Source organism: Symphalangus syndactylus, chromosome 2 (assembly GCF_028878055.3).
Source record: "Symphalangus syndactylus isolate Jambi chromosome 2, NHGRI_mSymSyn1-v2.1_pri, whole genome shotgun sequence".
NCBI lineage: Eukaryota > Metazoa > Chordata > Mammalia > Primates > Hylobatidae > Symphalangus > Symphalangus syndactylus.
The window spans coordinates 113,561,595-113,576,015 of record NC_072424.2 but is presented as its reverse complement, the minus strand read 5'-3'; the positions used below and the strand labels follow the sequence as shown (position 1 = coordinate 113,576,015).

General features: G+C 34.7%; 2 long non-coding RNA genes across 2 annotated transcripts in view; both read right to left on the bottom strand.

Annotated features, from left to right (window-relative positions):
* Nucleotides 1-14,421, bottom strand: part of LOC134735611 (uncharacterized) — a 149,216-nt gene that overhangs the window by 45,648 nt on the left and 89,147 nt on the right. The window lies entirely within an intron of this gene.
* Nucleotides 10,765-12,763, bottom strand: LOC134735624 (uncharacterized). The gene is made up of 2 exons (XR_010118907.1): nt 12,532-12,763; nt 10,765-10,831 (listed from the first exon to the last, which is right to left on the bottom strand). It is a non-coding gene; the product is annotated as an uncharacterized lncRNA (long non-coding RNA).

The window sequence follows — 14,421 nt, the reverse complement described above, 5'->3', positions numbered from 1 at the left end:
CCTTCTCTCCTCCCTTAATCCGAAGAACCACAGCCTCAGGAGACCGAGAGGCATTTCTGTCTCTGTCCCAGGGACATGGAACTCCTGTTACATGGACCAACTCAGTCCAACCTCCCCATCTGGGGAAGGGAAGCAAATCAATGTGTACTTACTGATGTATAGGAAATCATTATTAATTCCAAAGATTTAGAGCATGAATGGAAAATGACTCAACTCATAGTCAAAGGAAGCATTATGCTTAGTTGATAGCACGAAGAATAAAATGGAATAGTTTAGGAAAGCATTCTGAGCAGCTTCTGAAGACCATTTGATTCATAACTCAGGGTATTCCAAACAGCAGAGTCTATTTATCTATCTTTCCAAGAGGGACGCCTTTTAGCTCCACTACTGGTGTAAATGATGGCATCTTTGTCCTATTTATTTTAATGAAAGATGGTTAGTGTTTCACTAGCAGGGAATATGTTGTCTGATAGTCTTCCTGATGTTAATGTTTCTTTTTTTCTTTTTACTAATTTCTAAGAGTTTTTTTAAATTAAAGAGTAGTTTTTGACTTTTATTAAATGTTTCATGCTTTTTAACATATATTGAGATCATCATATAGTTTTGTTTTTATTTGTACTAGGAAAGCTAGTGGTGTCTGTATGTAGATTTGCTATCAACATGTCTACCATCTCACATACTTTTTTGTGACAAGAGCTGCTAAAATCTACTTGCTTAACGAAAATCTTTAATACAGTACAATTTTGTTAACTTTAGTCTTTATGTTGTACGTTGGATCTCAAGACTTCTTTATCCTACGTATCTGCTATTTTGTACCCTTTGACCTACAAACTTCCCATTTCCTCTCTCCTCTGCCCACCATGGTAGCCACTGTTTCATCTTCCATCTCTGTGTATTTGAGCTCTCTGTTTTCATTTAATTCCACATACAAGTGAGATCATGCAATATTTTCCTTTCTGAGTTTGGCTTACTTCACTTAGCTTAACATCCCCCAGGTCCATTCATGTTGTGGTAAATATGCCTCACATTGTCTTTATCCATTCATCCATTGATGGCCATTTAGATTGTTTCCATATCTTGCTATTGTGAATAATGCTGCAATGAACATGGGAGTGCAGATGTCTTTATGAGGTAGTGATTTCATCTCCTTTGGGGGATTTCTGGGTCATATGGTCGTTCTATTTTAAATTTCTTTAAGAACCTCCATACTGTTTCCCACAATGGCTGTACCAATCTACATTCCTCCTATCAGTGTACTAGGGTTCCTTTTTCTCCAAACCCCCACCATTTATCTTTTGACCTTTTGATAATAGCTATCCTTAAGGATGTGGGGTGATATCTCACAGTGGTTTTAATTTGCATTTCCTTTATGATTAGTGATGTTGAGCACTTTTTCATTTACTTGCTGGCCATTTTCATGTCTTCTTTGGAGAAATGTCTAGTCAGGTCCTTTGCCCACTTTTAAATCAAGTTATTTGTTTTTCTGCTATTGAGGTTGTAAGAGTTCTTTATAAATTTTAGATATTAACTGTTTATCAGATTTGTGGTTTGCAAGGACCTTTTTCCCAGTTTGGTGTTTATATATTCTTGATACAATTCCTTTATCCAACATGTGATTTGCAAATATTTTCTCCCAGTCGGTGGCTTTTCTTTTCATTCTCCTAATAGTTCCTTTCAAATAACATGTTTTTAATTTTTAGAAAGTCCAATCTATTTCTTTTTTCTTGTATGGACTATATTTTTGGTGTCCTAATTAAGAAATCTCCTATGTTTTCTTTTAGAATATTAATAGTTTTTGTCAAAATTGAAAAGTTTGGGCCATTATTTCTTCAAATATATTTTTAGTTTGTTACTCTCCATGCTTCGTTTTTTATAGTTTCTATGATTTATGTTTGCTTATCTTTTTTTTTGCAAAGTCTAATTTGCCATTAATCCCATAAATGTTATTTTTAATAATTAGTCATTGTAGTTTTTCACTGTAGAAGTTCAATTTAGATCCTTAGGTTTTTCACATGTCTATATAACATGTGAAATCTTCCTGTTATTTTTGGAATATATGGAATTTAGTTATAATAATTGTTTTAATGTCTTTGTCTGCTAATTTTATCATCAGTGTCATTCTGGGTTGGTATCAATTGATTTTTCTCCTAATTGTGGGTCAGATTCTCCTGCTTTTTTGCATGCATGATAATTTTTTTTATTGGATGCTAGATTTGGTCAATTTTGCCTTGTTGGGTGCTATATGTTTCTGTATTTCTATAAATATTTTTGAGCTTTGTTCTGAGATTTAAAGAAGTTACTTACAAAATGTTTGAACCATTTAGGTTCTGCTTTAAAGCATTGTTAGGTGGGGTCAGAGCAGTGTTTAGTTTAAGGCTAATCTTTCCTGATCACTGAGGAAAAACACTTCTAGGTACTTTAACCAGTGCTCCGTGTATGAAGGCTTTCTCCTCTGGCTGATGGGAAGAGGAACAATTCCTGACCCTGTGAGATCTTCAAGAATTGTTTCCTTCAGTCATTCAGGATGGTTCTTTCTGTGGCCAGGGGTACTTTCCTCACACCCATACCCTGATTGGCGCTCAGCTGAAAACTCAGAGGAGGCTCTGGAGTTTCCTCTTTCTGCTACTCTCTCCTTTCTAAGACTCTGCCCTGACCGCTGTAGCCACCTTGGCCCACCTGGACTTCCAGCTTTGTCTCAAGTCAGGGAGACCACTGACCTTCACTTAGGTTTTCTCTTTCTGCTCTGTGGGAACGAAATTCTCTTCAGGAAGTAACTTGGAGCCATCATAGGACTTCTTTAGTTAATGTCTCAATCCTCAGGGATCACTATCAATTATGGGTTGAACTGTGTCCCCTAAAATTATTTTGTTGCAGTTCTAACCCCCATAGCTCACAATGTGACCTTATTTAGAAATAGAATTGTTGCAGTACTAATTAGTTCAGTTAAAACGAGGTCATACTAGAGTAGCTTGGGCCTCTAATCCAATATGACGGATGTTCTTATAAAAAAAAGAGAGAGACATTTGGAGACAGACGCACATAAGAGAACATCATATGAAGATGAAGGCAGAGATCAGAGTGATGCTCCTAGAAATCAGTGGGCACCAAAGATCGCCAGCAAAGCACCAGAGGCTAGGTGAGAGGCATGGGGCAGAGTCTTTCTCACAGTCCTCAGAGGAACCAACCTTGCTGACAACCTGATCTTGGACTTCTAGTCTCCAGAAATGGGAGATAACACGTTTTTGTTACTTAAGCCACCAATTTTCTGGTACTTTGACATAGCAGCCCTACCAAACTAAAACACTGGTCTTCACTGGCTGATGTCCAGTGTCTTGAAAACCATGGTTTCTTTTTTTTTTTTTTTCTGTTTTTTCAATTGTCTCAGGTTGGACAGTAAATCCAGTGCTTATTAGTCACTCTTAGAAGGAAGTGGAAGCCTGAAAATACTTTTAAATCTTATTTATTAGTATTTTGAGGTTTTGAATATATATTTATATTTCTAAACTACTGTTCACAAGGCAGGAACACATTAATTGTGATAATAAATATATAGAGGAATCTCCTGAATGAAAAAACTTTTTCAAACTAGGCTTACATACACACACACACACACAGAGAGAGAGAGAGAGAGAGAGATAAAATTCTGATTATCCTCACAGGTATTGGAATGTCCTCTTTTGCTCTCTATGTCAGATTTTGGCCTCAGATTTATGTTGGTTTTATAAGACACATTATATAACTTTCTGTAATTTTTAATATTCTAAAAACAAATAGCAAATAAATTTTCAGTTTCTTAAACATGAAATAAATCACTGGTAAATCCTAGGACTAGTTTTTGAAGTAATTATTTGAAATATTAAAAAATTTTTCTTCAAGGATATTGGTAGATTTTTGTTTCCTATTTCTTCTTGCATTTATTTGGTAATTTATACTTCCTCCAAAATTGTTCATTTCAGTAAATTTTTTATATAATGACAAAGACCTAATATAAATTATTATATTCCAAATTTAGTATACTGTGATCATTAATTTTAATGTGTCTGGTGATGCCCAGATATTTTATTAAACACTATTCTGGATGTGAGCAAAAAGAACAAAATGGAGGAATCACATTACTTGATTTCCAATTATACTACAGAGCTATAGTAAGCAAAACAGTATGGTACTGGCATAAAGTCAGACACATAGACCAATGGAACAGAATAGACAACCCAGAAATAAATTTATATACCTGCAGTGAACCCATTTTTGACACAGATGCCAAGAACATACACTGGTGAAAGAACATTCTCTTTAATAAATGGTGCTGGGAAAACTGGATATCCACAGGCAGAAGAATTAAACTAGACCCATGTCTCTCCCCATATACAAAAAGCAAATCAAAATGGATTAAAGACTTAAATCTGAGACCTCAAACTATGAAATTCCTACAAGAAAATGTAGGGGAATATCTCCAGAACATTGATCTGGGCAAAGATTTCTTGAGTAATACACCACAAGCATAGGCAAACACAGCAAAAAATGGACAAATGAGATCACATCAAGTTAAAAAGCTTCTGCACAGCAAATGTAACAGACAACAAAGTGAAGAGACAACCCACAGAATGGGAGAAAATATTTGCAAACTATCCATCTGACAAGGGAGTAATCACCAAAATATATAAGGAGCTCAAACAAGTCTATAGGAAAAAGTTTAATAATCTGATTTAAAATGGGCTAAAGATCTGAATAGACAATTCTCAAAAGAAGACATACAAATGGCAAACAGATACATTAAAAGGTGCTCAATATCACTGATCATCAGAGAAATGCGATCAAAACTACAATGAGATGTCATTTCATGCCAGTTTTAAAATGGCTTTTATTTCAAAGTCAGGCAATAACAAATGCTGATAAGGATGTGGAGAGAAAAGGGAACCTTTAGATGCTGTTGGTGGGAATGTACATGAGTGCAGCCACTATGGAGAAAAGTATGGAGTTTCCTCAAAAAAACTAAAATAAAACTGCCATATGATTCAGCAATCCTGTGGCAGGGTAAATACCCAAAAGAAAGGAAATCAGCTTATCAAAGAGAGATCTGCACTCCCATGCAGATTGTAGCACTATTCATAATAGCTAAGATATGGAAGCAACCTAAATGTCCATCAGCAGGTGAATGGATAAGAAAATGTGGTACATATACTCAAGGGAGTGCTGCTCAGACACAAAAAAGAATGAAATCCTGTCATCTGCAACAATATGGATGGAACAGGAGGTCATTATGTTAAGTGAAATAAGCCAGGCACAGAATGACAAACATTACACGTTTTCACTTATTTGTGGGAGGTAAAAAATAAAACAATTAAACACATGGAGATAGAGAATAGAATGATGGTTATCAGAGGCTGAGGGTGGTGGGTGGAGTGGGGATGGTTAATGGGTACAAAAATATAATTAGATAGAATGAATAAGCTCTAGTATTTGATAGCATAACAGGGTGACTACAGTCAATAATGATTTTTAAATAACACATTTAAAAATAACTAAAAGTATTATTGGATTGTCTACAACACAAAGAAAGGATAAATGCTTGAGGTGATGGATACCCCATTTACCCGATGTGATTATTATGCATTGTATGCTGGTATCAAAATATTCCATATGCTCTATAAATATATACACTTACTATGTACCTGCAAAAATTAAAAATAATAAGAAACAAAAACAAACGAAAAACATTATTCCGGGCATGTCTGTGAAGGTGTTTCTGGACAAGATATATATTTGTATATGTGCTGCTAAAGCGAGCACTGGTTAAGACATATATTTTAATCTGTAGACTGAGTAAAACAGATGGCCCTTCTCAATGTGGGTGGGCCTCAACCAATCCATTGAAGGCCTGAATAGAATATAAGGCAAGGTAAGAGAAAATTTGCCCTCTCTGCCTCACTGATCAGGCTGGGACATCAATCTCTTGCTCCTGGCCTGGAACTTACAACTTCAGCTTTCTTCGTTCTCAGGCCTTTGGACTCAGACAAACTATAGCATTGCCTCTCCTGGGTCTCCAGCTTACCAGCTGCAGATCCTGGGACTTCTCACCCTTCATAATTGCATGAGCCAATTTCTAATTTCTTATAATAAATCTCTTTCGACAGACACACAAACACAGAGACAGACATACACACATATACAGTCATGCATCACATAATGACATTTAGGTCAGCAACAGACTGCATATATGAGAGTGGTCCCATAAGATTATAAGATTGTATTTTTGCTATGCCTTTTCTACGTTGAGATATACAGCTACTTAGCATTGTGTTACAATTGCCCACAGGGTTTGGTAAAGTAACATGTTGTACAGGTTTATAGTTTAGGAGCAATAGGCTATACCATATAGTCTAGGGGTGTAGTAGGCTATACCATCTAGGTTTGTGTAAGCACTCTCTATGATCTTCAAACAAGGACACCATCTAAAAATGCCTTTCTTAGAACATATCCCCATCATTAAGTAATGCATGACTCTATATACTATTGCTTATGTTTTTCTATGGAGTCCTGATTAATCTAATGTATATAATTTGATTTTTTTTTCTTTTTTGTAATTTTTCAGAAATGGAGCACAGACAGCGTGATGGAATATGGAAAAGATGAAGGTGGAGGGGCAGAGACCAGACTAAGAAAATAATTAAGACTTGGTAAGAAATTTTGTCTTTATTCTAAGAGAAAATGGAAACCATCAGAGAGTTTTAAGATGAATGAATGACGAGGTTTATGATTTGGAAAAGTCATTCTGGCTACAGTATGGAGAGCAGATTAAAGTATGATAAGAGCGATAAAAGTAGACTAACACTTCAGGTAAGAAATCAAAATATTAATATTTTTTATTAAAGTAGTTGTGGTAGTACTAGATATAAAGAGGAATATAAAAGGTATTTTATATATATACATTTTTTAAAATTTTACTTTAAGTTCCAGGATACATGTGTTGAACGTGCAGGTTTGTTACATAAGTATACATATGCCGTGGTGGTTTGCTGTACCTATCAATCCATCATCTAGATTTTAAGCACCGCATGCATTTGGTATTTGTCCTAATGCTCTCCCTCCCCTTTCCCCCGACCCACCGACAGGCCCTGGGTGTGTGATGTTCCCCTCCCATTTATGTGGCCAACAAACATATGAAAAAAAGCTCATCATCATTGGTCATTAGAGAAATGCAAATCAAAACCACAATGAGATACCATCTCACTCGAGTTAGAATGGCCATCATTAAAAAGTTATGAAAGGTATTTAAAAATAATAATAATAAAGGCTCATGAGAAATTGAGGTAAGCCAGAAGTGAGGATGAGGGAGAGGGTGGCACCCATGATATTATTTACCATATTCTTTATAATAGAAAAAATCATTTATTTAACAAAATAAGGGATTGGATTACTATTTCATAGGATAAATAAGTCTCTTACTTAAGGTCACAAATAAATTTAGTATCTTATGGTCACACAGCTAGTAAGTGATAGAACGGTGACTTGAACCCAGAAATTTATGGCCCAGAGACTGTACTCTTAACCACTACACTATACCACTTTCCATAAATAGAACACTATTAAATCATTAAAGAGGCAAATATACATTTAGTCACCTGGTTTAATGCTCACAGTACACTGTTAACCATAATAAAGACTTTTTAAAGTTTACAACAATTATTTTATAGTACTATACCATTTAATAAAAATATACTAATATTTTTACAGAAAATATGTAGGGAAAATGTCTACACTGATCTACACCAAACAAGAATAAAGTATGCAGAAAGTTATTTGCACTAGTTTAAGCTAAATGTAGTGCAATTAACAAATAAGTTCCAAGTCTCAGTAACTCACAAAAACAAAGGTTTATATTTCACTACATTATATGGGTACATATTGACTGAGGTTCTGCTCCAGGTGCACTTTATTTTGAGATCAAGGCTGAAGTTGCAGCCTCTATCTGTGATATGCCAGCCTACAGAAAGATAGGACAAAAAAGTTGGAGGAAATCAGACAATAACTCAAAGATCTGCTTGAAAGAGCAACATGTTATGTCTACTTACATTTCACTGGCCAAACGAGCTGTGTTGCCAAGCCTGAAGTCAATGGGGCAGCAAGTATTATTTTAGGGCTCAGAAAGGAACCAGGTTAGAGAAAGACTCGATAAAAGTAAGCAACATATTAATAATAATACAACTGACAAAACAATTGCTAGGATTGTCTGACTAATCTGGAGTGTGTTCCTTTGTCTTGGACCCAATTTTGATAGACTGAACCATGAAGGTAAATAGCATCTTAAAGGACATGAACATTATTAAGCTTCTGTTGTTGACTAACTTAATGAAGATCAATTGGCAAAAAGGTGAATTATATGCATTGTAAATATACATTATTATTATAAATTATATATAAACATTGTAAGAGATAATGGAAAAAAATTAAAAATCACAACAGGATGAAATAAAATAAACTTTCAAAATGTCTTAAAAAGTAAATGGTAGGTTTAAAAAGTGAAAAATACGCACTATAAAGGGTGTGTCACCTCTTTAAAAGATGTAAAAAATACAGGGCCAGATCTTAGGATGTTCCAAGGTTAACAATGGTTTAAATGTGGTTAACAGTACAAAAACATAAAGCAAAAGTAGAGACATACTATCCATTGAAATAGCCACATAGAATGTTGCTAGTATAATTCAAAGGAGTTGTTCATTAGAAAGTATTTTGTACTGAAACTGCAAAGGGTTTGAAATAATTTATGACACAGAAAACTATCACAAGGTCTTCCACAAGAATTATGCAAAAAAACATAACTCGTATGTCTAAAAATGCTTTCGATAGATTGTTATCACGCATCAAAATCACCCAACCCTTGATCTTACTTACCAATTGTTTTCAAATTTATATCAATATTTAAACATTCAAGAAGATAGAAATATTTACTTGTGTTTTAGGAATAATAGCACGACCTATGAAAATAGTAAGAGATGACTTGGGCTATCAGAGAGATTTCCGATACAGCGATGAGTAGATTCACGTGTTAACCAGACAGTCAAAGCTATAATACACACTGACATTATGAGACATGATCTGATATGAGATATATGTGTGTGTGTGTATATATAGATACCAGATAATATATATGTTATATATGTGTAATATATACATACACACACACACACATTGGGATACACATAATACAAGCAGAGGACCAAACTGTGCAAAGCTGATTGTTAAAATTCAAGAAGAAGAAAGATTATTATGGGCTGGGCTTTTTCACAAAACCCCCAAAACTGAACGTATATTTGTCTCCCGTGACTATAGGGGCAACTTCTCCACTGTTCAGACTATAAAATGTGAGGTAACCTCCTATTTCTCCTTCCCATGAGTTTCCAAATACAGTTTATCCTATTTCTGAGCAAGTTTCTCTTTGGTAAAAGGCTCCTGACTCATATTTTCACTAGCTCAGTTCAGACACTCATTGCCTCTTTCTTGCCTGGACAATTGTGTCTTTATCCAATTCTGGTTCTCCTTTCTCTAGCCCAGCCCTCTCCAATTAAGCCTATACTTTGCTGCCAGAGATGCCATTCTAAAATTTATCTGATTATGTAACTCGTGTCCTTAAAAACCTTTCCTGGGTCCAGACTGCTTATAGAAGGAATTCAAATCTTCTCAGTTTAGTGTTCAAGGCTCTCCACAATCTGGCTCGAGGCTATGTTCGTAATTTATCTGTTACTAAATCCTGCCTCACTCCTACACCCTCAACTTCAACCACATGAGAAATCTCACCTTTCACTCCCACAGTCTCATTCCCTAGGCCTCTATGTAGGCTGTCCTATTGCAATGCTCTTGCCCAGGTGCCCACCTGTCACAGCCCTTCTCACGCTGCAAAGGTCTTCTCAGATTGCAAAGAGCTTGAAATCATGTCTCCTTCAAATGGTTTCCTAGATTGACCACTAGGGCACTTTCTTCCCACCTCATACCAATGGAAAAAACATTTAACTTCTGTAATATTTTTACGATAGCTTCATTTTTAAAGTTACAGTCATATTTATCCCTTCAAACATGTTGTTAGTTGTTAAAGCTCTCAGTGTACATAACACAGCATTTTGCACAGATCATGTTCTCAATAAATGTTTACCAAGGTGAAAATATGGGAAATAAGGCTATGGACTCCAGAGACAGAACACTTTGGTTCAAAACTCAGTTCTTAACAGCAGTGTGACTTTGTGCCCCAGTTTCTCTATCTGTAAAATAAGAATGACAATAATAGAACCTACATCATAGATTGTTGTGAAGAAATGAGTTAATATATGTAAAGCACTTAGAATGGTCCTTGAAAATAGTGTTATTTCAGTGCTAATTACTATTATAATAATAGAAAATCTTTCAACAGGATTGATGGAAAGTCCTCGTTCATTTATTTTATCTTTCAGTTTTTAAGCTTTGGTTTCCTTCTAAACACAGAAGTCAGCAGTACCAACCCTGCTTATATCACAGGGTTTGGGGAGGATTTGATGTATATGAAAGTCAATTTTAAACCATGTACTGAGATATAAATGCAAATTTTCATTTCCTATATATTAAATAGAAAACAAAATAGCCATGGTTAAAAAGAAATATGAGAATTAGTGTCAGATCGTTAGCTATTTGATCAGGGAAATTCAAAGCTATATATGCCATGCTTTGTGTTTTAGGTATGCTTTGTGTTTCATACATAAGCTAATATACCTATTAAGAACTGGAAATTAAATCAGATATGGCTAAGTGCAAGTTTAATACAAATGGTGCCCAGGTCCTGTATTGTGATGAATGTGTTCTCGACCTGTAAAGAGAACATAATTTGAGATCTAGTTAATTAAAGGGAAAAATGCTACATATATAATTTTCTAGCACGTGAAGAAAAGTTTGAAGCAACAATTACAATAAGTCATAAAATACACACGTGCCTAATGATCAGCATCCTCAAGAGATATAAATATGAATGCTAAAGGTACTGAGTTTTTAGACAGCACCAGGGTCAGGGTATGAATTTCTCCTAAAGCTCATTCAGCGTGGAATGAATTACACTGCCTGGTAAGCATAGGACACAAATGCATTTGCACTACTTGTCATGAGATAGTAATTTGATGCCACTAAAATGAGTTACAGATCATGTTCAAGTTTAGTGTGACTTAAAAAACAAACAAACAATTAAGCATTGCTGGTTGCTGCGATTGAAAGAATAACCCTATCACTTAAAGAACATGAAAGAGGAGTAATTTTATTTTCTTAAGTTACCAAAATAATGGCCATGCACAAATATTTGGAGACTCCTTGAACTACTGAAGAGTACCGTGAACAGCAAACTTTTTAAAAGCTATGTACAAATAAGGATAATAAACAAGAAAAAAATAGCCTTCCTGCTTGAAGAAGATGTTATTCAATGACAGAGAGAAAGTAAAGCCACTCAATTTTGATTTTGCTTCTTTCTTCTCTCCCAAGGAGATTCATCTTCAAATTGAAAAGGGTAAAACAAACGCGGTCAGAAAGGATTTGAAGCACAGCAGAGTAAAAGCTACAGTAAAGGAAAATCTGATTGCCTTCGAGCATTTAAAGTCCCAGGGAGGTAGATTTCAATTAACATAAGGTAAAATTTCTAACAATTAGTGTTAACTAAAAGTGGAATGGACTACCTTTTTAGCACAGGTAAATATTCATGCCCAAGATAGACAACTAGAAAAACTACATCCTATCAGAGATAGATTTTGAGCTCTTATTTTGTCAAGCATGTTGAAATAAATGGCCTCTATGTGTCCTCATGTTTAAAAGTCTACGATTTTATGTAGGAAGGTAAAAGTTTTAACAAAGTGTTAATTGACAGGTTCTGTATGCCTTTTGTCAATGGGTTCTCTTCCTGAATTTTCTTACCCAAATCAAGCATAGATATGGCAATTAGACAGGATATTATGAATTCTCCTGTGGACTTATCCAGCCTCCTAGCATAGCTTTCAAAAGAATATCAAGTTCTAACTGAATTCAGTTACATTCTAATTGTGGCCTTGAGAAAGTCAGACATTTGGGGCCACCATTTCCATAGTCCTTTTCAGGTATACGCTTTTTGTAAGAAACTAATAAAATAATATGCACGAGGTTGCTATGGAAACTGTCCTGTAAGCTTTTCAACATCAGTATATCTTGCCTTCTTACTTAGCTCTTAACCTACATTATTGCTTCATGGTATCAGTATAATGGAAACAATTCTACTTTGACCACTGGTTTAATTTTAGAAAGAAAACCTATAAATTATCAGAGAAGTCTAATGATATCTGGTTTTAATAATGAGGCAAAAGTGTAATGAAATTAAGTAATGTCAAAGTCAACAGAATTGTATTATATTTATAAAGAGAGTGTTTTAATGGAACGATTGTTCATTATATAAAATTGGATATTGTTGTATTTTGGTATTTATCTTGAGGTAGTTTATTAATAACTCTAGGCTAAGCTTATATAAAACAGACTCTAAAAATGTATAATACCTCATACCTTACAGAAAAATATTTATATCTCTGATGAATGTTCTGACACCCTCAAAATGAGGCTTCCAAAGTTTGCATAGTTGTTTCCACCACAATCAGTTGAAGGAAGAAAGTTGCAGGGAAGAGAACATGTAGGGTGCATTTTATGAGCCAGGCCTGGAAATAACAGATATCTCTTCTGCTCACATTTCACTGGCTAGAACTCAGTCACATGGCTGCACCTTACTGCAAGGGAGACTTGGAAATGTGGCATAACTGTGTGCTAATTAAGAAGAAGAAATATGTTTTGATGACTAACTAGTATCCTCTTCCATCATTTTACACATTTTCCAAATAAACAGATTTTTTTCTATAAAAAAGATACTTCTTTAAAAGGTTTCATATCATAATATTGAATCAATACAGGAATTTTTAAAGTCATGATGAAAAGGTAGGTAAATGGTGATTTAAACAAGAACAATTATGGTAAAAGGAGAATCTAATAACAGAAGTAGATGTGTTTCAAGCTGAAGCATATGCTGTCTTTAGATGGAAGCAGATACCAGCATCATTTGAAAAAGTCAAATATTTTATCAAAATGTAATTTAATCCAGGATTTTAAAAAACAATCTTCCTTATTTTACAGTTTATATTAGAGAATTTCTTTCCAACATGCAGTTCTGTTTTTCTTTTATTTTACATATACCAAGTTTCTTTTTTATTTTACATATACCAAGACCATTTATAAAATGTAAAGATAATTTTTTTACTTTACTTAATTCTGCCTTTTTACCAGAAATAGTGTTTTATCTTGTAATTCCATGAAAGTTCTATTCATTATAAATAAATAAACTAATCTTTGTCAGCATTGTATACATCTTATGTAAAATATGGTTTCAATGGGCATTTTTCAATGCATACACAACATTATTTTCTCCTACGATAAAGGGAAAACAAAAAAGCTTATCCAAATTCATATGTCTCATATTCCCTAAAATATTAGCATACATTAACCCTCCTTCTGCTCTTCATCCTATCGTTGGAATATAATTTCCCACCCTCTTGAAAATTTAATTTCATTCTGAGATAAATAACTACTGTTCAGGATGCTGAGGTTTTACATCTTCCTTCTTGTTGCCAGATTTGCTTAGCAAATATACTAAAGCATTAATTTTTGCATTACTAAAGTATATGTTATACATTAGTTCCCCCTCCCCATCTGCACTTTCACTTTCTGTGGTTTTAGTTACCTTCAGTCAACCACAGTCTGAAAAAGTAAATGGAAAATTCCAGAAATAAACAGTTCATATGTTTTTCCATTGCACGCCATTCTGAGTTGTGTAATGAAACCTCATGCCATCTCACTCCATCCTGCCTGGGACATGATTCCTCCCTTTGTCCAGTGGATCCACGCTGTGTACACCACACACCGGTTAGTCACTTAGTAGTTGTCTCAGTTATCAGATCAAAAAGTAATAGTATCTATGGAGAGTGAGGTACTCTCTGTGGTTTCAGGCATCCACGGGAGTCTTGGCACATATACTCTGCAGATAAGAGGGGACTACTGTACATACTTTGAATCACGCCAGAAGGAAAACAAAATATTCCCTTTTGAATAATCCAAAAATTGAGCACAGCTGAACACTGTGCTGAACAGGAAAATACATTGCTTTGGGAACCTTGTCAATCCCTTAAAAATCAAAGAAGACCGAATAATCACAAGAATATTAGAGAGAGTTCTAAAGTTGGAGAAAGAACTCTCTAGAAAAATAAATAATGAAATGACCTTAAACATGTGTTTCATTAAAAATGAAGTATTGAGGAACATAGAGGCAGTAAGAATAATAAAAAAAATTAGCTTAGAAGCCAGATATAAGAAAGAAGAGAGCACTTTCCTAGGTAGGAAAGTGATGCCAGA